Source organism: Dendroctonus ponderosae, unplaced genomic scaffold (assembly GCF_020466585.1).
Source record: "Dendroctonus ponderosae isolate FM_Combo_2020 unplaced genomic scaffold, Dpon_F_20191213v2 Dpon_F_20191213_7, whole genome shotgun sequence".
Classification (NCBI taxonomy): domain Eukaryota; kingdom Metazoa; phylum Arthropoda; class Insecta; order Coleoptera; family Curculionidae; genus Dendroctonus; species Dendroctonus ponderosae.
Genome location: NW_026018916.1, coordinates 10113765 through 10140179, shown reverse-complemented (window position 1 = coordinate 10140179; position 26415 = coordinate 10113765). Strand labels below are relative to the sequence as shown.

The 26415-nt window shown below is 32.4% G+C and overlaps 1 protein-coding gene across 3 annotated transcripts in view; it reads right to left on the bottom strand.

Moving 5' to 3' along the window:
- The window catches only part of LOC109542837 (chondroitin sulfate N-acetylgalactosaminyltransferase 1), a 98734-nt gene that overhangs the window by 60941 nt on the left and 11378 nt on the right, over positions 1-26415 (bottom strand). For 2 of the 3 annotated variants that reach the window (XM_048668634.1, XM_048668636.1), the window contains exons 2-3: positions 16332-16408; positions 1085-1147 (exon numbers count right to left, since the gene is read on the bottom strand). The gene's annotated coding sequence lies outside the window, so the exon portion shown is untranslated. The remainder of the gene's footprint in view (positions 1-1084; positions 1148-16331; positions 16409-26415) is intronic. The other variant, XM_048668635.1, reaches the window with a different exon arrangement.

The following is a 26415-nucleotide window of genomic DNA, read 5'->3' as shown; positions in this document are numbered from 1 at the left end:
GTGAAAATTAGATAAGATTTTGATTAAATTCGCATTATTTAAAAAACCTTAAGATTTAGGTGTTATAAACCTTATTAAAACAGACACTTATTTTGATCAGCGAATCCAAAAATGCAATAATATATAGGACATTCTATTTAAAAACGCAACTTTGATACCTTTAGAGCTTTTGGGACACCCTGTAAATTACAAAAATATTTTTAAAATGTGCGCCCGGTAGGCGCCGGACAATTCATGAAATAATACTTTTAAAAAATCAAACGGTTTAGCCGCAAACTTCCGTGCCGTATAGCGTGAATAACCCTGTATAAAATACAAAACGCACTTACTAGTAAAAAGTATTGCTTAGAACCTATTATTGCAATCACGTAAAAACTTCTGAAAATAAAACCCAAATTAAAACAATTCAATTACGTATCGCAGTTTAATTGAGCCACTAAATAACAATAATTGCATTTAACTGACTTAAAACTGCGGCGTATATTGCGCCATCAATAAACTTTTTGCGTTCTAACAGGTTTATCACTGAAGTTAAACCGTTTCAGAAAATGCCTTTTTATGGACCCTAAACACGGCATTAACCCATTAAACCCTTGCATCAACAAAGGCAATTTCATGTTGAAACGGCGGATCTTTGACACAGTTTATACCCGACATAATATGTATAATTAAAGGTAGTTTTAAATGCCTGTTCTAAATTTAAATTACTTCTGGTCGTTCTGTTATACATAATATAAAGAGTCGCTTGAATGTTGCGTTGAGAGTTTTTAAGAGAACTACTCAGTTTTACGTTGCTAATTTCGCTTGCACTGTTTGGCCGTGCTGACCTATTAAAAATTGCATTTGATGCTGACAATTTACGAAATTAGATCGGGGATTTACGGTCCCAAATGGCCACCGCATAGAGCTGAAAATTGACTTATCCATTTTTAATCTAAATTTCGAGTTGATGAACTAGATTCTCTTGTTTTAGTAATGTAACTAGGCTTTAGTGGCACATAATTGCCAATAGCTAAAACATCTTTAACACCTTTCCAAAATGACAGAAATTATTTGAATAGAAACACTTTTCCGAAAAAGTTACCTGTTTGGTGAAAGCGTTGGAACGGCATTGGTTGGAGATTGATGGGATAGAGCCAGAGTCCTTCTGAAACAAAAAGTAAGTAATTTAGCGTTTTTCAATTTTTAATTTCTGCTTGCTTCGGTCAGTGAATCAAGAAGAAAGAGAGTGATCTATATCGATCAACACAATGTTTCCACGTGTTAAACGCAAAAATAAAACCAAAAGTGGATTTATTGAAATGAAATGGAAAACTCGGCGATCCTGCCACCGAAATTACTCAAATATAGTGGCAAGGGAACCTTGGATTTAAAATTATTGAACATTTTGCCAGGTTGAACGCTAAGCGATTGCCATATTTTAAATGCATTTAGAAAAGATTTACGTGAACGGTATTTGCATATTACGCTGAAATCGTTGGTGCATCAGCGAGTTTGGATACAGCCAAATGGACAGTTTTTCCTCCGATTTGGGTTAACAGACAAATAATTTGCATTTGAAAAAAACATCTGGCAGATATAGAATCTTTCATAGAACTAATCAATATTCTAACAGCATCGAAACGTTCGTTATTCTAATAGGAATTGGAAAGAGAATTTTTAATCAGATTTTAGGTTTTTTTATGATACAATACTATATATGTATGTCATGTGACTATATTACGTTTTTTATTCCGTTTTACAAATGTTTATTTGCTCAATACGTGTAAAGGTTCTCAAAACAATGAGCAGATTTGAATAAACTGCGTCGTTTAAACAGCAACTGTAGTTTTTCTGTAAACTGAAATCTTTACTTAGTCGTTTTTCTGTAGAGGGCTTGTATAGGGTTACACACTTAAGACAGCATTTACAAGTCTTTCTGTACCGTTTGATATTAACATAAATAACATAAATAGCAATCTTGATTTTAGAATTCGCTCCAAATACCACTTAATACCATTAAATTATACCGTCGCTTTATCTAAACCTTATTCTTATCCCCGCAATCCCGAGAAACATTCAAGAAGGTAGGAATAATGGCTTGCAAGGGGCTCGAAATAAATGTCTCGCACCAACCCTCATCTAAGTCGGCTCGCTTTATTTGGGACTATCAAAAGTTGCCGTTAATATCGGTCTCGACGTTTCATTCCGATCCGAGGAAAAGAAAGTAGGGGAATTTGAAATTGTTGAACGATTTTTTCAGGTCACAAAGCGATTTGGTGAAATATCACATCAAAGATCGTTGGAATAATCAAGATACGCAATGGTAGGATCGATGCTGACTGACAGAGTTATTGGGCTAAATTTTAAAAATTAATTTAATTTGAAAGGTTTTTTTTGGGATCAGCTTTATGGGCTTACTTGAATCGTTTCAGATCAGTATCGGATTTCGGAATTGTGATCGGTTTCGAAGTAAAAGTGTTCATTAAAATAATCAGGATTTTTACATTTTTTATTTTGCAAAGATGTTCCATGGCAGATCCATATAAACATAATCTTTCGACCAATACGCAGTATTTTTTAAGTGAATTTAATAATTTTTCACGTGCAGAATTCTTTAAGAGTAAGTAAGTTTTTTTGATACTCTAGATACATCAGAGATAATCATTTCGGAAGAATAATTTTTATGATTCGTGCTACACCACAAAAGCGAGCAAATGAACAATTGATATAAAAACCTACTTTTGCCCAAATTAAAGTAAATTTTTAGGATGGCCCGAATCTTGATGTGATTGAAGAAATTGATTCAAAATTTAATTTTTTTAAATTTAAGTGTGGTAATTTTAAGCTTGTTTAGAAGAGAACTGTAAGTGTGTTTTACTGTCATGTAGTGTAGAACTCGATAGCTCTACACAACATTGCTAGAAGGTGCCATTTGTAATTACAACAGTTGTCGTTTTATCCAAATTATTGTTTTAATTTAGTAAAAAACTGTTAATGTGAGAAATAGCGTCGTGTGTGAAGCAAAAACTCACAGGCTCGGTTTCGGAACTATTAGTTCTATCAGTCTATTATATTTTTGGATACGCAGTTTCTAAAAAGTTTTGTCTACTTCTGATGAGGACTAATAGGTCCAAAACGGGCGTATTACTTGCTTATGGTAAAACCCAATAATTCAATTGAAGCAGGCATTTACGACTGATTAAACTGGTTAATCAGTCAATAAACTAGTTTGAAACCTGATCAGTGATTGGCCATATAATAAAATGTGTGTCATACATGGTTAAATTATAACTAAGTCGTTAGCTCATTTCAAAACATATTGTTTAAAAAAAAATAAGTGGTTTTCCATAAAGAGACGTTCTGCTATAAGCTTTTTATTCATTAATTTTTCATTTGTTTGGCGGTTGTTTTCTTTGACTTGCCAATTTGCACGAAAACTAAGTGAATGACATCCTAACACTGTAATGTAAATTGCAGTTGCAGTCTCAAGCGCCATTTAAATTTCTATTTTTGCTTTCTTTCTTCATTCACCCATTATGTAGGTTGATTTTGAAGATTTTCCCTTCTAGAGCAATATTACATCACACCTCTAAAATTGACAACCTCGATCGGTTCATAGCATAAATAAAAAATAAGGTAGCGACTAACACTCCTAAAAGTATAGTGTATAACGAAATCTTTGTATGGTTCGTAATAAATTATATTTGGATTAATTCAACTTAATTTCGGGGTTTTTTAGTCCATTATTTCGGAGATTGAGCCTTAGAACGAAACTATATTTAAAGTTCTCCACAATTTTACTGACTTTGGTACTCTCTCAATTTTTAAAGGTTAAATCTTCCTCAGCCATGTCACCGGATGATAAGAGCCAAAAACTGTCCATCTTGACCTTTCTGACAAAATCTGCGAAGAACAAAGTGACAAAATAACTGGCACATAAGAGGCACATAAGTACCGATTATCGGCCGAAAAGTTCTTCATGTTTATAAGTCGTAGACGACTGAAATGATTCACTGCTTATGAGCAGAAAAAAACGATTGGGTTATTACTTTGACTGATTCTAAAAACCTTCATACGCTGATTAATTAATTATTTAAGTACATATTGTCATTCCAAATTGTGTAACACAAGGCGAGTCGTGGCGATATAAGATCTGAAAAGTCAATAAGAGGATCCTAATAACAAATGAAATGGAGACCCTCATAACAAAAGAGATGTTTACCAGATATAAGAGAAAAAAAACTCGTTCAGATAAGAAAAAATATAGGCGCCATGTTGACTAAATTACAGAAGAACTGTTAATGAAAAGAAACTGAAAGAAAATTGACACTACGATAATACGTCTGGAAAAGACCAGGAATAATTGCTGAGTCCAGTTTTCCATGTTTTCCATCAAATCCAGATTATTTTTTATGTTGGCGTCTAGTGGTTTTGACTATAAAAACGACACCAAACTAAAAGCGCATTTAGAGTCGACGTGATAAAACATCTAACCGCTATTATGTACAATTATCAGTCCAAAGTTCCCACAAAAACAAACCAGTTCTTCCAATACAGCAACTGAGGAGATTTAAGTGGCTTAGGAAAGCAAAATCCATTCGCTAAGTGAATACATACAAGGTGAGCAAAATGAGCAACCTTATTAAAAAAATATCTCAAAGAAACAAACTTTCAGAGTTAAATTTTTTGATTAAATCTATCGCAATCTACTGGAGTTTAAAATACAATTGTATACCTCCTGAGTATTTAGTTTTCGCAACCTGAAAAATGTTACAGCACTTTCATACAGTTTTTCATTGGTGTTTATTGGCGGTTTAAACACAAAAAAATTACCATTAAAATGTAAAAAATGTTCATTAATAAATGCCACTTCCAATTTTTATTTGCCATATTGATCACCGGCACAAATCGGCTTAGTAGTCAGTTACAAATCCAATCAACCATTAAAATTTAAACGGCTCAATAAGACTTGGCCGTTCAAGCTCAAAATCAATGCAAAACATGTTACTTACTAATGTATGCAACCTAATCCGGTTGTGAAGGTTTCATTCAAGCTGGACAAAGTTTAAACTGTACGCGACATATGTGAACATCACATAAGTCAAATGGGAATCGGCATGTGACAAGTACAGTTTAAATTCACCTGAGCGTAAGCTAAACCTATGCATCACGGTTTCACTGGAATAATTTACGTGTTCATTATTGATGAGGAGATAAAGTTTTATTTCCAAAATAGTTACATTCATTTTATCCAATTTGAATAAGAGCAGTTTATTTCATAATATTAATGTACTAACAGAAAAACAGATGTGTGTCATACATGAAAAAATGATGCCCAATGATTCATTAATTTTATGAAAAAGATTATTTTTTAAATACATGTTTTCTGTCCGTTTTAAATGGTCCAGTGTAAGCATATTAAACGACAAATAGTTGGAAAAAAATTGGCAAACAAAAAAATATTATTAAAATACAGCAAAAGCATGATATCTCTTCTTATCAAGCAAAATCAATAATTATTATTCAATCAAACAAGCTTTTTGTAATAACTTGTGTACGTGATTTATGAGTATATAAAAAGCCCTCGAATATTAGTTATGGCCAAGCGTTTTGGACAATTGCGGCATCATCAGGGCCACTAAAAAGCAACGAAAAATGAAGGAAAAAGGGGATAATCTTACGCGCCAAAACACAAGAAAAGTTGATTAAAATGGTTAAAATAAGTTAAAAGTTTAAAAAAGACAAACTTACTAGAAAACGGACTACAATGAAATTTTAAAAAACGTAAAAATGGACTAAACTGACCAACTCTTGCAGGAACATAAACAGTCTGTTACAGACTGAATATTAAAAGCTTGAACATTTATATTTTTCTTGGCAGGAAGAAGGAGTTTACCTTCTACTTACGCGTGCAAAATGCTGAACAAAATTCTTGTGTACATAAAAACTAATAAATAATTATAATAATACTATCTTAAACAATTACAGAAATATTTCACGTTAAATTACACTTACAATGCGAAATTTTTGTAAGCAAAAATATTCCAGTTTAAAAAATGGTGAACATTTCAATGTGTGAAAACATTGGTCACCTGAGCGTGACGTACGTATGTCCGAAGAATTTTATCCAGCTCCTCCTCATTTTCAATAATAGTGATGCTCATTCTAAAACAAAGCTAGTTTTCTGCTGTTGCAATATTTACAAAAAAAACTATTCGAATTGAGTAATTGTGATGACCCTAATCGGATTTTCCAGATCCAGACAAAATGCAAAGAGAACTTCTAACGTTTGCAGATAGCATTAAGTCGCCCAACTCAGCTCAACGATCATTACCTCACATTAGGAACCAAGGAAATTCGCAAACCATTCCTTGATAGTCGGTACATACATTTCCAATTCCGGACCATATATAAAAGTAATGGCATCATTAGCAAGTGACTGCAAAGTGGCCCCTTGAAAAATCTGAAGACTGAGCGCGGCGAATTCTTTATTTTCCACTTGATACCTAAAAGAACCAAGCCCGGGGTCCTGCTGAGTTAATATGCGCAATTTTTTCCAATTTAATCCGTAAATCACCAGCAGAATGCCATGTTTTCGAGGCAAACTGGGTTGTTGGCTCAAGAAAACATTTTCTTTTTTGATAAAAATAAATAAAAATAAATTATCCAAACATTTTCAAATTTTGCCAAAAGCCAACAAAGTAATGCTTTGTTTTCGGCCTGTAAAACCCACGGCAGCACAATACGGAATTTGAAAATAAAATGTAGAGGAAAAACTTAATCTTATAATATCTGCCCGTATAAATGCATGTCGCGTAATTCCCACAATTTAAAATAAGCTGATCAGCTTGTCTTTGACTTGCTCCACTTTCTTCGCTGTCCTAGGCAAAGAGCCCCGTATTAGATGAGAAATTTATTTTACGCTCCCTGAATCCATTATTTCTATCTCGTTAGATGTTTCTTTGAATAGAAGAGCGAGTTGGAATAATTAAAACGGCTCCTGTGTAGTTTCATTAGCAAAATGATATTTTAGGATGAGGCTCGAGTAGAAAGGAGAAAATATTTAGGGCAGCGAAGACAGGGTGCAACTAAATGATCACATAGGATTAAATTAGTAATATGGGCAAAGCAGGCAGTAATAAATGGCTTATAAAAGATATATTATAAAGAACGTTCTAAAAAGTAACACTGCACAGAATGCAAGAGGCATTTGAAAAATGTTTACGTGTGCCAACTTATTAATTCATTAAATCCAATAGTATACAAATAAGTTGGTGCGAAACCCAACGACACAAAAAAAGTAATCAATCATTCACAGAATCTTATTTATTTGCTAACAGAGACTAATAGAAAACGTGAAGCAAGTGACGAAAGTCATTATTCCTCATACCTTTCCTCGGCCTTATAAGGGAGTGTCAAGTGTGGGGCGAGTCTGTGAAAATGTGAAAATTTATGGCCGTAATGATCTCCTAACAACTGGCTCGACATGTTGAATATCAGAAATTTGAAAATTGGATAAAACAAATAAATGCTTTTGAGTTATTTGAGTGTTTACGAAAAAAAATATACTCATCCTGACAAAGGTTTAAGAAATATGAAATTGCTATTCACATGACAAAGAAGCGGAATTAGACAATCAATACAACTGTAAACTTAAAAAAATCGTGTAGAATTTTTGCACTATTATAGATGTGAAATATATTTTGCTAAACAGTTATATCAAATAAGAGACAACTAATATAAATTTCGAATGCCCTTGTTTGCCAATTATTTTAATATCAATAGTGAAAAATTATATTATAAATAGGTTTAAGAAGACGTGGTTCATCGGGTTACACTTATTACATAATAAATTGTAGGAAATACTGGCAACAATATACGGCCAATTTTTAAGCTGCAAAACATCATGTGAAGTTTATTGCCGATACGATTGACGATTACTGCCGTTCGTCCAAGAGTGTGACTAATTAATATACTACTGATAATAAAACGTAAATAAATAAAAATATAAAGATACTAAAGTTGTCCTCATTTTAATATATACGTATATTTCATTCTCATTTGGAAAATTTATAATTCAAATAACATGCAGCTTTCAGTGTAAGATGGTGCATTATTTTTAGATATCCCTACATTCGACTTGCTAGTAGTTTAGTAGAAATATTAATTAGGCAAATTAAAGTGTTTACTTAAAACTTATTTTCACCGGAAAAAACAGTTCCTGTTTTTAATTCTGTAAAAATTCACATTCTTAATTGAATAAAACCCAATTTTGTTATCGAACCGATTTGATAACGTATGGATAGATTTTCCAATATTTTTAAATTATTTCTCAATACATTGATCTATTTTTTTGAATTTATACTATATTGATGATGATTATAATTTGATAGTTATTTCAAATGCCTATTTTTTGTACAAAAATATAGTTGAAATTTTTTATTTTTGTATATATTATTAATATTAGTGATTTTTCTTAGTTAGCTATTGAAGAAAAATCTCAAATTTATACACTAACAAGAAAAAGGCAATTGTGAAAAATTGTGAAAAATATTCAAATTGAACAGGGACTTTTAGGAAAAAAATATGTAAATAGTTTGCAGAAAATTTATTTAAATAATATTTCATCGTTAAATGTTAAAATTTAGTCTAAGACAATAAGTTTCTCATTATTTTTTAATGCCATGTAGAAATAACAAATATTTTGGGAAAATCACATTTCATATTTTTTCTCACAATATTCTGAAAAACATTTCATAAAAAAATACAATCCTTATAAAATGTTCGGTAGATGTAAGGAAAGCTACAAAACAAATTTCAACTCTGCCTCTGATTTTTTGGATAAAAATACAGAAAAGAATTTTGCAAAAATTCAAAATCTCCAAAAATAAGATTGATGGCGCAATTCTGAGTACATCACTGGATAAATGACTCCCGTTCACATTATAAAGTGACCACTGAATATTTCCCTTAAGTAAAGCATAAGCGAGCTATTAAGGATTTAGTCAATATAAGCACAAAAAAAATTACAAAATAAATAATCAATTTTTCCTATTTACCTGCTCCTCATATACACGTTACTGTCAAGGATTAGTTTTCGTTTAAACAGACCACTGGATTTTTTCTTAGAAATGCGATAACAAAAGGGAACAGGAGAGTGCATAAAAACAAGTGTGCTTATTTGGAAAATCTACCGAAAGCAAATTTTAACATTCTGTAGATCGGAAACAAAGCATTCGGAAACAATAAAATTTTCTCATAAAATCAGCTTAAGAAGACGGCCTTGAAATGTTTACACTGAATTAGGAAACATCCTGTAGATCGGTCAATTCAACTTTCTACGTTCTTTTAATGATTTTATCCCTGCCCAACATTGGTCCAAAACACATCTGAGTTTATGAATGACTAGCTATTAAAGTCTTTGGTATCGAAATCCGCTCTTATATTTTAAGGGGAAAATCTGTAAGTTGTAAATATTTATCCTGTCCTGTTTACCACATTTTATTTTCGGTAAAGGATAACGAAATTTAGGACCACCCAAAATGCTTATGCTAAAATTTACATTGGCTGGCCGATTTTCATTTAATACGGCAAAGGGCCGTTTAACTGAATTTTCGGGGCTCAAACCTACACATATCCAAAGAGCCGGTCTTCCTCGAAACGACTACATTCTCGACCCTTATGAATTATTTAGCCGCCTCATGTCAAAATTGTTGAGACGAGTGTTGTGTATTCTGCATCATCATGCCAATGTTTCGCATAGTTTTAGGCACCACTATTAACAACAGCAAAAACAGATTTACAAATTGAGTTGATCAAGCCTCCAGATTTCCCAGCTGTTTATCTTAATTCCAGTTGAAGAGCAAATTTGTTCCGTCGCTCCATAAGAGCTAGTAGAGCGCATAAAGGGCCCGCTCCACCAAATGGCGTGCCAACATTTCAATTTTAATGGCTTTGACAAAAGCATTATTTATTATTTTTAGTTTAGCCGTTGAAACGCTTCAAGTTGTCAGGCACCGGCTATGGGAAATATTATTTTTCGAAGATAATAGCGGGTTGTGAGGTGTTCTTTTTCGCGCTCAGCTTGACGTTCCGATGTGAGTTTTTCGATTTTTCGTGCCAAAAAGGCACCGGGCATATTGGCTAAATGGATAAATAATGTACTTTCTAGCAGGAAATAGAACTGTATTGTACGCCAACTGGATCGAAAGTTATTTACTGATATATGGAACGGTGCATTGCTGTGCCAAAACGCAGGTGTCTCTTCATTATTAAGCAAGACTGATGCAATATGCAATAGAATCCGTTGTGTTTCATTCACAGTTGGATAGCCAATGTGGAAAACCAGAAAATATTACATTTTTTGGATAGTTGGCCAATTGGATCTAAAGTATGGAATCTAAGTATCACCAATACTAATTTACAATACAAAATTACAAAATTTTTCGTAGTTTTTAAAACCATTTTTAGTTAAAGATTTCAATTAAAGCATCTGATATTTTATAAATCATTGAACTGTATTAACATGGCATTATTTTCTAGTTATATTTATTAAACAAACTAATCGATCTATTCCAGCTTCTCGTTTATTCATCATTAAAAAAATGTATATTTATCAATTTTGTCAACACATTTGTTTAAAATTTTCTACTATTATATTCAAAAAAAATAGTATAAACCTATCCAAATCCCGTGCTCAGAATATATTATGATACGACCATGGTAATTTATGTCGGTCAGTAAATTTCAACTCTATTATGGAAACAGTTAAAACATGACTATCCGGCTATAAATTTTGGTTTCAGAGCTACGCATTTTCTGCGTAGTTCTGGATGGAATTCGTCCATACATGACCAGAATTACTATAAATTATCACTAAATTTTGGAATATGATAGCAATGAGGCTTTACATTTTTTCCTCATATATCATGGATTAGCCGAATCGTCAATCACGTTAGAATTATTCGCTGAGTTTTGGTTTGGTTGAACGGTTTTATTTATTTATACCGTTTGGATTTGCCGAAAACTAAATAAAATCCTCTGGCAATCAACTGGCAAGTTTCCCTGGCCAGTTTTTAGGTCAAGCTTTATTTATTTTAATAGGATTAAGGAAATGTATTTAAAAATAATTAGAAAAAAACATTTTACTAATGAAACCTTTATAGAACACATCAAACAGTAAAAAATGTGTTGGCGAAATCATTATGCCTATTTTTAAACCAATTTTGACACGTTTGAAATGTCGAAAATGTGTTCGAAATATAGATCTATTTAACAGAAAAGTTGTAAACAAAACTATTAGCAGATAACGACTGATTTTAGCTTGCAAATCTACCATTTTCCACAAAACCCAAATAATTTCAAACTAACCGCAACCAAAGCAAACTTACCCAACCCAACACAGCTATATATATTTATTACCTCTAAACAAAACTAATAAAAAATGCAAATAAAAACCAAATATTAGCCAGCCAAAAAAAATAAGGTAATATATTTTTCGTGTACAATCAAGCCAATTATGTAGAATTATGAGCCAGTTGCTCAAATTCAATGCAAATGCAAAATTTGGTTCTTTGTGATGTTTATATCGGATATGTGTAATGGAATTGCAATCCCGCTTATCACATCTTGATGCTGTTCAAATATTCTTGATTTTTAATTCCTTTAAATATTCTAATATCTTGGTTTGTGGTTTTTGGCTGTCAGATTTATTGAATATTAATTGAATGTAAAGCAGTTCCTTTCTTCATGTTTAAGACTTATTTTTGTGTCTTGACTTATTTCGCGAATCACTTCCTTTACACTTAAGTTTCAATTCAACTACGAATTGAATCATTTAAGTCAAATTTCATTTATTTCCAGCTTATCTGCATTACATTTTTCAGGTACCTTTATCTCATTGCTTCTGAATAAATTATATTTTTATTCTTCACTTGTTCCTTTTTTAGTCAATTCCGTTTTCGTTCTCAAAAAAAATTCTAATGTTAATTCACAGCCAATTAATCAAGTAGTTGGAAATTTAGTAGCTTTTTCTGACTTTAATAAATACAAAACGAGAAGCAACAAAATTAGTCACTTCACATTCAACGGCCGAATTCGACACAAATTGCCATTTGCAAACCAATAAATGTCGTTTTAACCTACATTTTATCGAATCTCGTTAGGCATTTATCATACACGAATGACTAAAAGTGCATTTTTCAAACGATATATATGGTCCCATTGGGATTTATTAGAAGTTCTTACTCGATGGCGCAGCACAGGAGCCCCATATTCGCAAGAGTGCCGCACTGAAATTGCAATTTACTGTCTTGTGGCTGTCGTTTATTAAATTTATAGATGGCCGCAACATTTTTCCCGTGTTTATAACCATTTTTATATGCCGGACAAATTGAAACAATTAAATAGATATGATGGTTTTATTTCGTTGTTTCATTAGGTGGTCGTTTCATGGTTGTCTTTACAAGCGATTGATTTTCAAAACTATTGTTTAAGTTGCAGTTTTTGCTTTGACCTTGTTGGCTTGCCGTTTTCTTGTGTTATTCTCGCCCTCAGAGCAAAGAACAACAAAAGAAAAGGGCCATACCTAAAGATCGTTTTCGCTTATCCGGCTCGAAGGACCATAAAATGTAATAGAATTACCAATTTCGCACTTATTGCTTAAAACTGACTGGCAGAAGTCAGATGGGGAGATCATCATTTTTTCCCCAGTACAATTGGTCTCGACTAAAAAAATTAAAATAATTTAACAACAATACAAAACAAAAACAAACAATACAAAAAATTTGTATTTCAACAATTGCTCTCAGTTCCGCTCTCATATACAAAAACCATAAGTTAATAGAAAAAGCATTTACTTTTCTGGATAACCCCGTATTTGAGTCCTCACAATCAGACTTATGAAATAGCCTCTATTTCAGAAATAAAGATATTGTTGGGAAAGCAAACCCCGATAGGTTTCTTATTTGCGGTTTTCTGGGTCGCCAATTCCACGATTTTTATTTCCATCGACATATTTCACATAGAGTACATCGTATTCGCAAAAGTCTCAAACAAATAAAATCATTAATAGATGACTGAACCGAAAATACTTTCCAACGTTCGTATCAAAGAAGGGAAAAAAGCTCCTTTTGACTGTCTCATTTTGCGATGATGACAAATCCTCCATTAAAACATCTGTTTTTTTTTGCTTCAGTTTCTTGAAGAAAGCACGAAGTTTTCCAGGTTATTCTTCACACTGTGGCTCTGAGTTATTTCAAAACAGCAACTCTTGAACTGCTCCAAAAACACGAAATTAGCAATGCAGAAGCGGTATGCTCGTTTGCGTGCACCGAGATAATAATTTTTAAGAAACCGCAAAAATACAAAATTCAATTGTCCTCTGACCGAAAATGACTCTTTGCACTGAATCATTTCCATGCTAAATTTCGTTTATTAAAAGCGCGACGGTTTGAAAAACCGCCATTTAGATTCAAAAAACGTTTTTCTTGTGTTTTCCTCGGATTTATGGGACTTTTCCCGGAATATAAAGCTACGTCGTTACTAGGATTTGTATAAGGCAAGAAGTCGAGATTCGGCACGTTTTTACATTATTCATGTTATTTGTTTTTGTATATTTTTCAGCGATATAGCGCATAACAACTACCTGGCATTATCCTATCGCATTTGAGGCAATTTAAGGCCAGGGTTTAAGTATTCAGACGCTCTGCCTTATCGCGACCATTCTAAGTCTATAATGGATAATGGCAGAAGTTGCCATTAAAGCCGAAAAAATTAACATGGAGAAAGGGGCACGTCGTAAATTCATTATCTACTCGCGCAACTGCTAATACGGAGGCATCAAATAACCAACCGATAAAATCAATTACAAGTTAGATGGAAACTTTATACGAAATGACTAACTTAATTTTAAATCACTACCAGCATCTCAATTAAACTCCAGATCTAAAATGACTTATTATTTCGACGGTAAACAACATTAAAACTTCTTATAACTGAACTTCCAGTAGTCGAGTTGATTAACTTAGGGGTTTACATTGCACACACTGAAGTTGTGTAAAAGTTTGAAATTAAATATGGTTTATTATCGATGAAATTAATTATAAAGTAGGTAAACAGTTAATAGTTGTTAGACTTAATTCAATATAGTAACTTTATTTACTGGACAACTCCTTCGTTGATTTTGCTTATTATCATAATACAGAAACAGATTTATTTTCATCAATACATGTTACATTGAATATAAAAGTGTCGACGAAATTGTGTTTTAGTTTCGGCTTAATATATTTTTTTTAAGTTAGTATTAATGTGATTCCGCAAGGCTGAAACGGACTGCAGCTTTGGTTTTCACTCATTCAAAGGAAGGAACGTATGTTCTAATAAACTCTCAAATAAATTATTTCATTTCCATTGCGCCACTCACTCATTTTCGGCAAGTCTTATTTTAATACTTCTTTTTTGATCAACAAAATCTTTACTTTTGCTGCCTTTCGCAACGAGAAGGTGTTCGCTATGGAGGCTGAGAGTTTTATAAAAGTCTCGAATCTGGTTATTGCTTGACAATTTTTCAAAAATCTGCTTAGAGTTTTGCTTTTTAGTAGCTTCACTTTGGGCAAACTTCACTTCAATAATTAATTTTTCGACTGAATCTCAAAAGAAATTTGGATTTAATCGAATTAGCGAGCCGAAAGTGGACTGACTCTATGATCTGCGAAAAATGTATTTAAGTATACTGCTTTAGTAGCTAATTTGCATAATGCATTAAAATATGAGTTAAAAAGAAATATGGAAGTAGGTTATATTAACATAAGCATATAAAATTCAAAATATTTGTAGTTTATATTGCAGGGTGTTCACAATAAACATTTCAATTGTTCAATTCCAAACACCCGGAACATAAAGAGAAGCTCATACAACTACAGATACAACAAATATAAATTATAACAGAGGCCGTAAGAACCGACATAAAAATCTGCAACAAAAAATGGTTGCTTGATATGGAAGAGACAAGAGGAAGAGATAAAGCATGACGGTATTAAGTGATAAACTAATTAGAGGAAAATCTGAACTAACTAAAATGGAAAATGAGACAGAACAAATAATAAGCAGGTAGTAAGAGACATTGAAGATTGTAGAGGCCTTTTAAATCAAGCTATATAGATGCCAAATACAAACAGAAAGACCTAAAAATAATTTGCTTGCTGAAAAATTGCTTAAACACAAAATATTTAATAAAAATTATTTGTGAATTATAAATGCAACGGTACTCAGCTCATTGTTTTTGAGATTTCTAAAATTAGTATAATAACATAATTTTTCACGCCAATGTATGTCATAACGTTAATTTTTTCTTGACCCATACAAAGAAAAGAAAATTAAAATATCGGTTCACTATTAAAAAGAACAGTAATAAATTGCATATTTACTTGGGCGAAAAAACATTAATATGTTCTTGTTTTCTTGGCAAAATCAAAAGCAAATTTAATCCCCTTTATAGTCAATATTAAATTTAATGTATACCGCGTTTAGATTGACATAGGGGAACGTAAATATTTACAGCAAACAAAAAACCCATGTTTTGTCTGTTTGATTTGGAGATATAATAGAGCGCAACCGAAGGAAGTGTTGAAAAACATCCTCATCAAAGAGTTGCCCGGGCTAGATCTGATGCAAAATTTAACGATATTTTTACACTGGACTAAAAACTTTTGATGCATTCAGTTTTTGGAAACTTTGAGAAAGTTCCAACTATTAATTAAATTAATCATAAAATGTTATTAATACTTTAAAAACGTTTTAACTAAAATTATTTACAATTAGCATTTATTGTTGATTCTTAATAATCTGAAACTGGGGGATTAATGTAACATTCAATTTCACAAGCGCTCTTTTCTCAACATCCACTTCCATTTTCTTCAATATGATGAAAGATCACACTTACACCGTCTCGAAAAAATTAGAACTCTTTATCTAGAAACTAGTTTGTATGTCAATCACATGAATGTTTGAGAAAAGTTTTCCAATAATGATTCCGTAGACTATTGAAACTATGACTCCTATGACTATTAATTGTCTTTTGATGTGTACAACATTCCAATTACGATCAAACGCTAGATTTCTATGCGAAAATTTGAAATAAACCGATATCAAAGGTTTGGAAATTTCACAAAATTATAAACGACCGGAAACAAGTTAATTAAACGCAATATCGTGATAGCTTAATTATCAGTAAGCGAGCAAAGTTCTAAAAGTTTAAATTGAGAAGATCAGTTTTAACACGTGTTTAAACTCACGAGATGCACAACCTTTAGGCAGTTTATTATTTTATATTCACGAAATTTTCCACATACCTTAAGATTTTTGAAGCCAGAATTGTGATATTCTACATCAATCCATCACCATGATTTCAAACCAGGTTGAGGTCCATCTGAAAATTAAAATATATGTCTCACAATAAAATAATAATCAGGAAACAAAAAACTTTAAAATTTAGAAAATGTGCTCCTTAAGTTCCTTTTGAGAAAAAAAAGTAATTATTAAATTTATATTTATTGTCTCGGTTTAACCGTAGGAAAAGAAAAAATTTCAAAATCCGGCAGTACCTATTTTTAAAATAAGGAATTATTGCAAGTTCTGATGTAAAATATTTTATAAAGAGATTTTAATACTTTTATTAAACCGTTTTTATTCGATTCGATGATCACCGCTCCGCAAAAAGGCCAGTCATTATTGATTAAATTGAACGTAAATCTAAATTTAACTCAAAATACATATAACATGTATGATGGAATGTGCTTTGTTCTTAAAAAAATAAAACCTTCCCAGATAAGAAAAAGTTAATTTGGTGAACAGAGCGATCGCAAGTAATCGTGAATAGCTGGAAAAGACAGAAAGTGAGTAAATAATAACGACGAACTGGAAAAACTCGAACAAAACTTAAAGCTAAATTCGGTCTGTTGATCTGGAAAACTCAAGAACAGAACTGCGGAGTTAAAGAAGCATTTTGAATCCCGTAATTAATTTTATTCTGCTGAACGGAGCGAAAAGGAATCGTGTACACTTCGGTTCTCACCGCATCAAACTTTTTACAGATACTTTGAAACTATTGCATTTTTATCGGTAGTTTAACATTACAAAAATATGTATGTGAATGAAGTTAATCATGCAGTAAACTATGAATTGAAGCGAATGCACAATTAAAAGAAATTGAGAAATAATATCCTCGAATTGAACGGGAAAAGTTGCCATATGTTTACATTGCTGGCGATTTGCGTCGCTTAGGTTGTCGACGATGGGGTTGTTATAAAAAGTATTGAAAATCATACACAAAGGGTTGAAATTTTTAAATTCGAAACGTTAAATTCGAATTCATGTGGCAGATTTTTCAATTAGGGTATTAAACGTGAAAGATTTACAAACAAATTATTCAGAAGAGCAATATTGCCAGAGAAACATATTTTTCATTTTTCAAATGCGAATTTTATACATAAAGAAACTCTCTATTAAACTTATAACATTCAGAATATCTGTGTGTTTTTCAAATTGCCAAGCACAACATGCAACAACAAGCGAAAATTGGTTCATTATTCTAAGCAATATAATGTCATAGTTTTTCCTTGAAGGGGTGCAATATACCACCATATTAAATATATAACTGAGTCTAAAGATTTCTAAACAAATTTCAGGTAGAATTTTCTTCAGAAAATTTAGTTCATCAGTAGATTGCCACAAAAAAGATAGTCAAAAACCATTTTCCATAAAGTATTTGGCATTTGTTCCTTTCTTGGTGATGTGTTGTGTTTTTGTCTTTTCTACCATTTTGTGTATTTCTAAGGATAGTATCATGTGGCCGCTCCGAGTGTGAGTTTCTCCAAAAAAGTGCTCAATCTAATATATATAATTTCTGCTAGTTTTCTGGCGTAGTTGAATTTTTTGCAAGGTTTTTCTTGATTATCAGTAAAATTTTACAATTAGATAAATGTGCTGTAACGAGTGCAGTAGCAGCCCATTCAGGTGTTTTCATTTTTGTATATTAGACAAATTTGCATTCATAAAATGATGAAATAATTTCAAAAAACTAATATATACAAAGTTGGATATTAAATCGTGCATAACCGAAACATTACAATAAGGTTCATCATAAATCAATCTCATTAAAAAATCGCAAACGGCAACTGTACCCTATTCAATTCTAATTTGGAACTTCTCTTTCATGTTAATTAAACTTTTATCATCCCTAAAGACCCCATCCACTCTGAAAAAGTTTTAATAAAAGGGTTAAATGTACTATGGGACCCGAGAACAAGTTTTCTGGAGCAAAATGGGATCGTTTGAGGCAAGGATACTGTTCCGAATTTTTTGCCGCGATACAGAAAAGTTTCTATCTGTAGTTTTTCCGAATAAAAATAGCGCATTCATTTTTCTTTTTTGTTTCAGGTATTGAGCAAATTTAATTCTACCTTGGTTTAGGTGAATATTTAGTTTGTGAAATGACAAAATGCCCAATAATCCCAAAACGAAACACGACGAAAATGCCGGCTGTGAATAGACAGTCTTTTAATCGAGGCACAAAAGCATTTCGACATAAAATGTCCCCCACTTGCCTATAATATAATACGGCGAATGAAGCACTTTTCTTAACAATGGAAAAGTCGCTTAAAAGCTTTTGGACGTAACGTTAACGAAAAGTGTTTTTATTTTTCAAATATTTTCTTCATATATATATATGGGCTTTGAATTTTCTTAAAAGTGGAATCCTGTAGTCAATTTGTATTTCAAGTGCAGACGTGTAATAAAAAGCTTGCTGGAATAAAATTTAAAAAAGCTAGACCCACAGAACTGCTTAAAAAATTAGGCCATGAGAAACAGGAAATATTTTTAAAATAAACGGATTTGGCACAAATCAGGAATCATACAGCCAGAGGTAGACAAAGCAATAGCAATGATGATCAGAATGTTTATCAACGTAGTTCTAAAACCTTCACTATTTTATGAATATACGCAAAACGAACTCGAGAACAAATTGTGATCTTACGTAAACTCATAGAAAAAGAACGGGAATTCAATGTTCCAAGGTTCCTCTATTTCTTGGATTGTCAAAATGCCTTTGACTGCATCAATGGGAAAATGCTATGCAAAATTGCTCGAGAAATTGGGGAGCCTGAATTGGTAATTGCACTCTTAAGAAATCTGTCCCAAGGCAAGAGAGCCTAAGTGAAAATAAGACTTGTAGGAGCGTTCACTCGAAATTCATCCATCCAGATCACTTTAACAAGCTAAAAATAACTAAACAAAAATGTGAAATTTCTAACTGTTCTATGTATCTTGAAACGTTCTCTAACTAAAACTGTTCAACGCAGGTTAACCATATACAAAGATTGAATAATATTTAAGAGACCACTTTACCCAATGTACAAAGACTTCAGAATCACACCCTAGACATCTGTTTTGTGTGGACAAAGTCTTTTGGCTTAGTCACAATAGGGTTATAAACTTAAAACGTCCCCTTGGCAGCAGCATCAAATCATGCAAAAGATTTTCCCAGTGGAGAATGAAACACTTTCCTTTGCAATGGAAAAGGCGCTTAAAAGCTTTCGGACATTACTTCACAGAGGCCGTTTCCTCTTTATTAAAATCTGCTATTTTAGGAAGTGAAATTTTAGCGGTTGCGGTATTAAAATAATCTCAGCTAAATTCACACTTTAATAAAGTGAAAGGTTTCAAATCTCGGATAGAGTGAAAAATCACCTACGTGAGCTTCATGACATGGATTACAAATATTATTGTACATAGTTAGACACATATTATTGTACCCTGTTTCAAACAAATTATTTATAGACATCTTCAAGTGGGTTCACATATAATTTTTGAACAATACTATATATCTACAATGTAATCATTTATTGATTGATATTCATGAATTTCAGTCAAAAACGATCTTAATTCAAAGGAGAAATTCAGTTTTACTCTATCTGCTGTAAAGTGAAAGAGACAAACCGAGAATTTCCACTAAGGCCACTCACTTTCAATGCAAGTTTATGGTGGAAAACTGGCAGGATATTGCGTTATACTTTCTGGATCGGTGACAAAAACTAAAAACGAAAATCCCTTTTCAATTTTCTTCAAATCTCGTACACCTGATCGCTCTTAGCGAATGCGCAACGATTTACCGATGAAATTCAACATTGATATATCTTTTCGCAGTGAATTTTAAATGTCTGTGTGTCCACGATAAATCTCCTGGATTGTTTCCGTAATTACATTCTAGCAGATTGACGATTGATCGTTCTGTAGATTTTCAAAACCAGCCAAATCGCAGGTTTTGAAAATCCTCGAATCCTATAAATTAACGAGCAGGCAATGGCAAAACATTACAGTTTAAGTATTTCTTTTTGATAAAATTGCAAAGCTTAAAATGGTACAAAGCTTGATACCGAAAGAGAATATCAACTCCCACGCTGTATTATGCCCGGCAAGCTTTTTAAGACTTTTGTTTTCTCTACGCGCAAAAATAATCTCTTTCTCGGTTTGCCGCTCTTTTAGGACAAAGGGAAGCTATGCGGGGTGGCATTTACTCCGTTCTATTTTTATAAAAGGGTATTTCGTATTCCAGCAACCATCCACTGTATTAATAAAACCAGGAAAAATTGTACTTGATATTTTATGGTGTTTTTTCTATTATCCAGCAAAGCCTAGTTATAAAAGCCGCCCAGAGGGATTTCCATGAAATCGAAAACAAAATTTTGCTACCCATATATTGTAGAACCTGAAGATCCAGAAAACCTAGTTCGTTTTTTTTAATAGGTTATACTAAACTTTTTTATTATATCACGTTGATTGATTGCTTTCGTTTGAAACTGGCAAGTTTTTCTGGATTTTAGGCTATCGTGGAAAATAATTTCATATTATATAATAACGTTTCGCAAGCACAAGTGGCTTACATCTTCAGAGTAGTGCTGCGCCGAGCAAGCCACTCGTGCTTCTAAACGCCAGGGAGCAAGCTTTTTTCGACGACAGACTAAAAGCTCGCGAAACTCACCCGTTTTTGTAATATTGACATTTTTTTCAACAAGGAGAAGAATTATATCAATGCTGCGTATAGAAGGCGTTGAAGACAACAAAAAGCAAACAGATGTGTTGGTTGTTAGTATAGAGAAATAAGACGACAAATGCGCCTCATTATATTTTTCCATTATAAATACGGGTAAAGCAAAATTTATTTAAAAATCGCAAATTTCGAAATATATTGACAAGATTAAAGAGCTTTGAAATATGAAACAATTTAAATCAAGAATTATTTTAAAACACCAGCAGCACCTTGCTTGTGAGAGAAGCAATAAGAGATTGCATTAACCATTCAAGAAAACAACTCAGTTTTCAAAACAGTTTTTCTTACACTAAATAACTGCGCAAATTAAAAAACCTGTTCTCTTGTCTCCTTTTTTTTTAATTTTTCAATTGCAAATCGCTGTTGCAATCATTTGTGCAGGAAAAATCCGTTATTGAACATCGAAAAATGCACAAAGCCAGTCTCTCTTTACAGGTCGCATGATACGTATCGACAATAAAAAATCCAAAAGCCCTCCAGAATAGTTTTCTGCAAAGCCCTAGCTGGGTTATTATGAAACGAAGTAATCCAACAATGACAATAAATTCTCCATAATACGAGCCGGAATGAATGTGTAGTATTATTTTGTTCTTTCGATATTCAAACTTTGAGGGTATTAAGCTCAATGCGATTGCCAACTTTGTGTCCGGATTGAACCAATATTTGAAGCCAATAGTGTGCTATGCAAATCTAGTGTACTGTCCTGGTTGAGCCTAAAATTGTTCATTCCCCCGAATAATCAAATCTTTTCCCATGTTCCAGATCATTGAAAACACAGTTGATTTTCAACATCACACAATTAAGCGGCTTAAATCAGAATCGACATTAGCTGGATTTTCCAAAATAATGAAATTAACTTTGGAAAAATAAGCGAATGTTAATTGCAATTATGGAAAAATATTTGGCTAAACTTGTTTGGAAGGTTTTTCGGCAATATCGAACTTACCGATAAGCCGGAGGTAAATAAGCCGGGATTTTCTTTATTATCTGCCTGGAGATTCTTCTGTTTATTTTTCCAACTTCTAGAGGGAATCCAGCCAAAAAGGAACATGATTTCCATAGGACTGAATCAATATTTTATTAGTTTGTCCTGGTGAAGGTGAGTGGCAAAGTGAGAAAATGGGGGTCCATAAATTAATAATTAAAACGCATTTCTAACAATAGAAGTAGGCAGTGAAGACAAGACATTTTCATACAATCACATGTAAAGCCATAATTATCAACTCTTGTTTCCAACTTTCACCTGCTGACAACACTCGAATTAGACTTTTAAATTCCAAGGAAAATATGCAGCATCATGTACGTTAAAAGGGCAATATGTCTCTTCCATGCTCTTCCGACTGTTAACCAGACTATTACTTCAATTAGGGCCAAAAGGGTTCGGGGAAATATTCCTGTCATTATTCTAAAGCTGCTAAAACATTTAAACCGATGAATGAGCTGCGGTCCTGACTTGACCACCTTTCATTATGCAAAGACTGTAGAAATAAAGGAAAACTTTCACCAGCCAAAGTGAAGGATGTTTTAAATAACTTTCAAAGTGTAGATAATATTAAAACAAAGTGGTATTGGAGTGACGGAAAGGAAAAAAACTGCTCAAAGAAAATTAGGTACATTAAGGATTTTTTAGCAAAATACATTATCAGACATAGATTGTAAGCTGTATAGATTTTGTTAGGTCACTTTTATTGCAACTCTGTATATTACATTTTTGTCTTAAGTCGCCTATACAGCTTTAACTTCTACTTGAGCTTTAGATTTTCAAAAGCGGTTAAAGAAAAAAAATATTCCTGTAAACGAAAGATGTAAGCCGAAAATGTAAGAACAGTTTTGAGGCATAAAGTCTTCCTTGATACTTTTCATGTTGAAATTCAAGAAAACGTTTTTTTTTTCGAGTAACCGGGGGCATATAAAATATTCAGTAAATTTGCATTGTTTTATTTTCCACTCTGTAGGTACTTGATCTGCAGTACTTAATTTTGGAAAAGGACAGACGCGATAAAACAAGAATTGAACGTTTCAAACAGAAATGAAATCGTTCAAAACAATCAGAATTTTTCCGACTTCAAATTTGGAGAAAATTTGGCCGTATAAGGTGCATTTTGCATTGTGCATCAGTTTAACTAAAAGAGCTATAAAACTCCTGGTTTCAACCCGATAAATTTTCACTCCCGTGGGTGTATCATCTACAAATCTTCGGGTAAAAGGAAAGAGTGGAAAAATTAAATGTAAAACAAAAAAGTTACGTCCTGAACAAAATAACTTAACATCTGTAAGAAGAATAATAATAAATTAAGCGCTTTTTGACAAAAATCTAGCGAATGCACGTTACTGGTGATTTTATGAGTTGAAACCAAATTCTTTGTTGTCGAAGTTGCAAATTTGCACATTTCGGTCAAGCAAAATTATTTGGATATTTTCATTTCACGAAAACAAATATGTTAAATTCAAATTGAGAGCCAACAACAAGTTTCGAACAGCCAGAAGCGATTATGCAAAAGTGATTATTTTACCGCAGAATCAATATTTAAATTTCCTTTGTTGCCTACCAAGTCCATTGTCTTTGAAACAGATATTCTTAAACTCTTGTCTGCTCCTCAAATTAATTAGCCAGCAAGGAAATGTGTAGATTACGCGGTTTAGCGGTTAGATTTTTTGAAAAATCAACTTTAACTTTCCGAAACATATTCCGTTATGAAAAAGTCGATATTAGAAAGCCTTTGGAGTATCAAGTAAAAGTTACCAAAACCACCTCTTCACATTTGTGAGTAAAATCATACTGTCAGCATAGTTTTCCTATGAAATATGACGAAGACACGCATACAGAGAATATCAAATTTTAAATTCAAATTTTGAAAGTAATTTAGCTCGTCTTATATAACAGTCGCTCACTTTGCATAAAAGTGGCAGCGATCTGATTATAAATGTTTTTACAGTATACATGAAAAATTCATTCAATAAACAAACTGCCGTTTTTCAATCCGTTGCGTACTATAACGAAGGATTTCTCAATAAAACATCTAACGATCAAACGTATTTTGATGATTCCCGACCAATTTTCCCCGACGATTCAATTCCCATTTCCCCGGCTAACGAATGCCTTTTTGCGTATTTTTATAGAAAATCGTTTTAGATTGTCGGAAGCAGATAGACATAAAAAGACGTGAAAATGTTTTTACAGCTGGCGAAAGAAAATTCCTTCAAACTGCATTGTCTAAAAGGAAAACTCATAGTGAATAATTTTCATAATTTTGCTATGCAATTTATCATTTAACCAAACTGAGCATATAGGAATAAGGAATAAGGAATAAGGAATAACCCTGTATAGTTTCTAACTCAGCAGAGAGGTTTAAAATTATTTTCGATTTCTGTATTATTTTCTCTGTACTCCTGTTATTTTCTGGACTATAATTCACTAGCAGGAATTTAGCAACAGTATTAAATATTTCAATTAGTTTTGTGTTTAAAAATTACCCTTTCGTTACTGTTTCACTGATATTTCTTTATAATTTATAACCGAAAGATTTACCGATAAAATGTACACATGAAGAACTTTAAACTACAATTTTAAACAACAATATACAAAAAATGTCGGACTTCAAGCACAATTTCAACAACGAGCACTTTTATTGTTATTATTATTATTATTATTATTAGCCTGAAGGTTCTGGAACAGCTTCTAATTTTCATGCTGGTCCTGATCGAAATACAAGCAAATGGTTTTAAGCTCTACGGCTCAGCCACGGCTCACGATCGAAAGTTTTCTTTCAAAACACTAGTAAAAAGTTCTCATTTCCCGATCGCAAAAAGGCTTCAATTCAAAACGGAAATTACCGAAGGAAATTCGCCTGAAGTACACCAGATAGCAATAATTGGAATTTGAAAAGGTCTTTTAACAGAATATGAATACATTTGAATAGGACTTTGTGTTGACAGGAATTTATAATCTTCATTCAAAGATTTTAATGCGAAAAATGACGTGCTGGTTTCATTTCTAAATAGCTTTGCCCAAAATAATAAAAGTTGGTCTAAAGGATGGGTGCGTAATTTTATAGAAAACTCCAACTTTTATAATATAAATGTAAAACTGAAAATCTCCCCAGAGAGTTAATGAAGTGCAAATAGGGTAATAGACGGTTGGCGTGGGTTCTCGCAAAAAACTTCTGATATTTCCAAAAAGAAATGTAAATCGTATAAAACACTTTTACGTAAACATAAGCAGAAGCTTCTGCAAAGTGTCCAAATATTAAACCAGTTGGAAGATGATTATTAAATGACTAGAACTGTTTATGTTGGTATTGTTTTTTCTCATAAAATCTAAATTTTTCCTGGAAAAATTCACGTATGTATTAGTTTTCTGGCACATGATTAAAATTCCTTAATATTACCCTGGCCGATTTTCAGATTTATTTAAAGTAGTAACAAGTGTAAACGTTTTCTGGTTACGTAATAGGCACGTTTCTAGGTTCAAAGGCCAAAAAGTATACAATATGGTTCATTGAAAAAATACACATACAAAACACTGGTCAGCCAAGGTTAACGCTAAAATTAGACTTTTAAATTGTGTTTGCGAAATTCGTTTTTTACGTTTTATAGTAATAAAACTGGTCATTAAATTACGTTAAGATGTTAATCAGATTAAAATTCCAAGATCAAATTTTTGAATATTTTTAACACCGTCATGGACATTTCACAATTTAGTTGAGGTTTTGTGGATATTTGCACAAAATTTCATTGAGCTCTTTATCATGTATATAGAGTATCTGATTTTAAAAATAAAGCAATAGACACTTTGTACATTCTTTATATTTTGTTATATTTTTCCTCTGAACCTTTTTCCTGGACAATTAGCGGCTCTTGAGAACTATTTTTCATGTGCGTATTTTAGCGTTTATTTGGATGTTAAGACGAACTTGACTCTGACCATGAATTAATTTGCAGAAAAAAAACATTTATTATTTATTTAAGTGCTTCTAAGTCCAAAAAAGCCATTAAGCTCAACAGTTATGCCTGTAAACATGTGCACTAAATATTTAGCACAATATACCTTTTAAAAGACAATTATTGGGATTCTATGGATTAAAAATTCGGTTCAGTGTTGAAATAATATTTTAAACTTGAGATGCAGATGAAAAACGCCATAATAAACCAGAATCATAAAAAAGTAAGATCGACTTTCAATTGAAATCATCAATATAAAAACGAATGTTTTCCGTCCTTAAATAGAATAGAAGGCAAAGATAATGTTATTATATAACTTTTGCGTTGTTGTTAAGGTTCTTTTCCGAACAAAATAAAACAAGCAACCACAGGAAATTGATACTGCA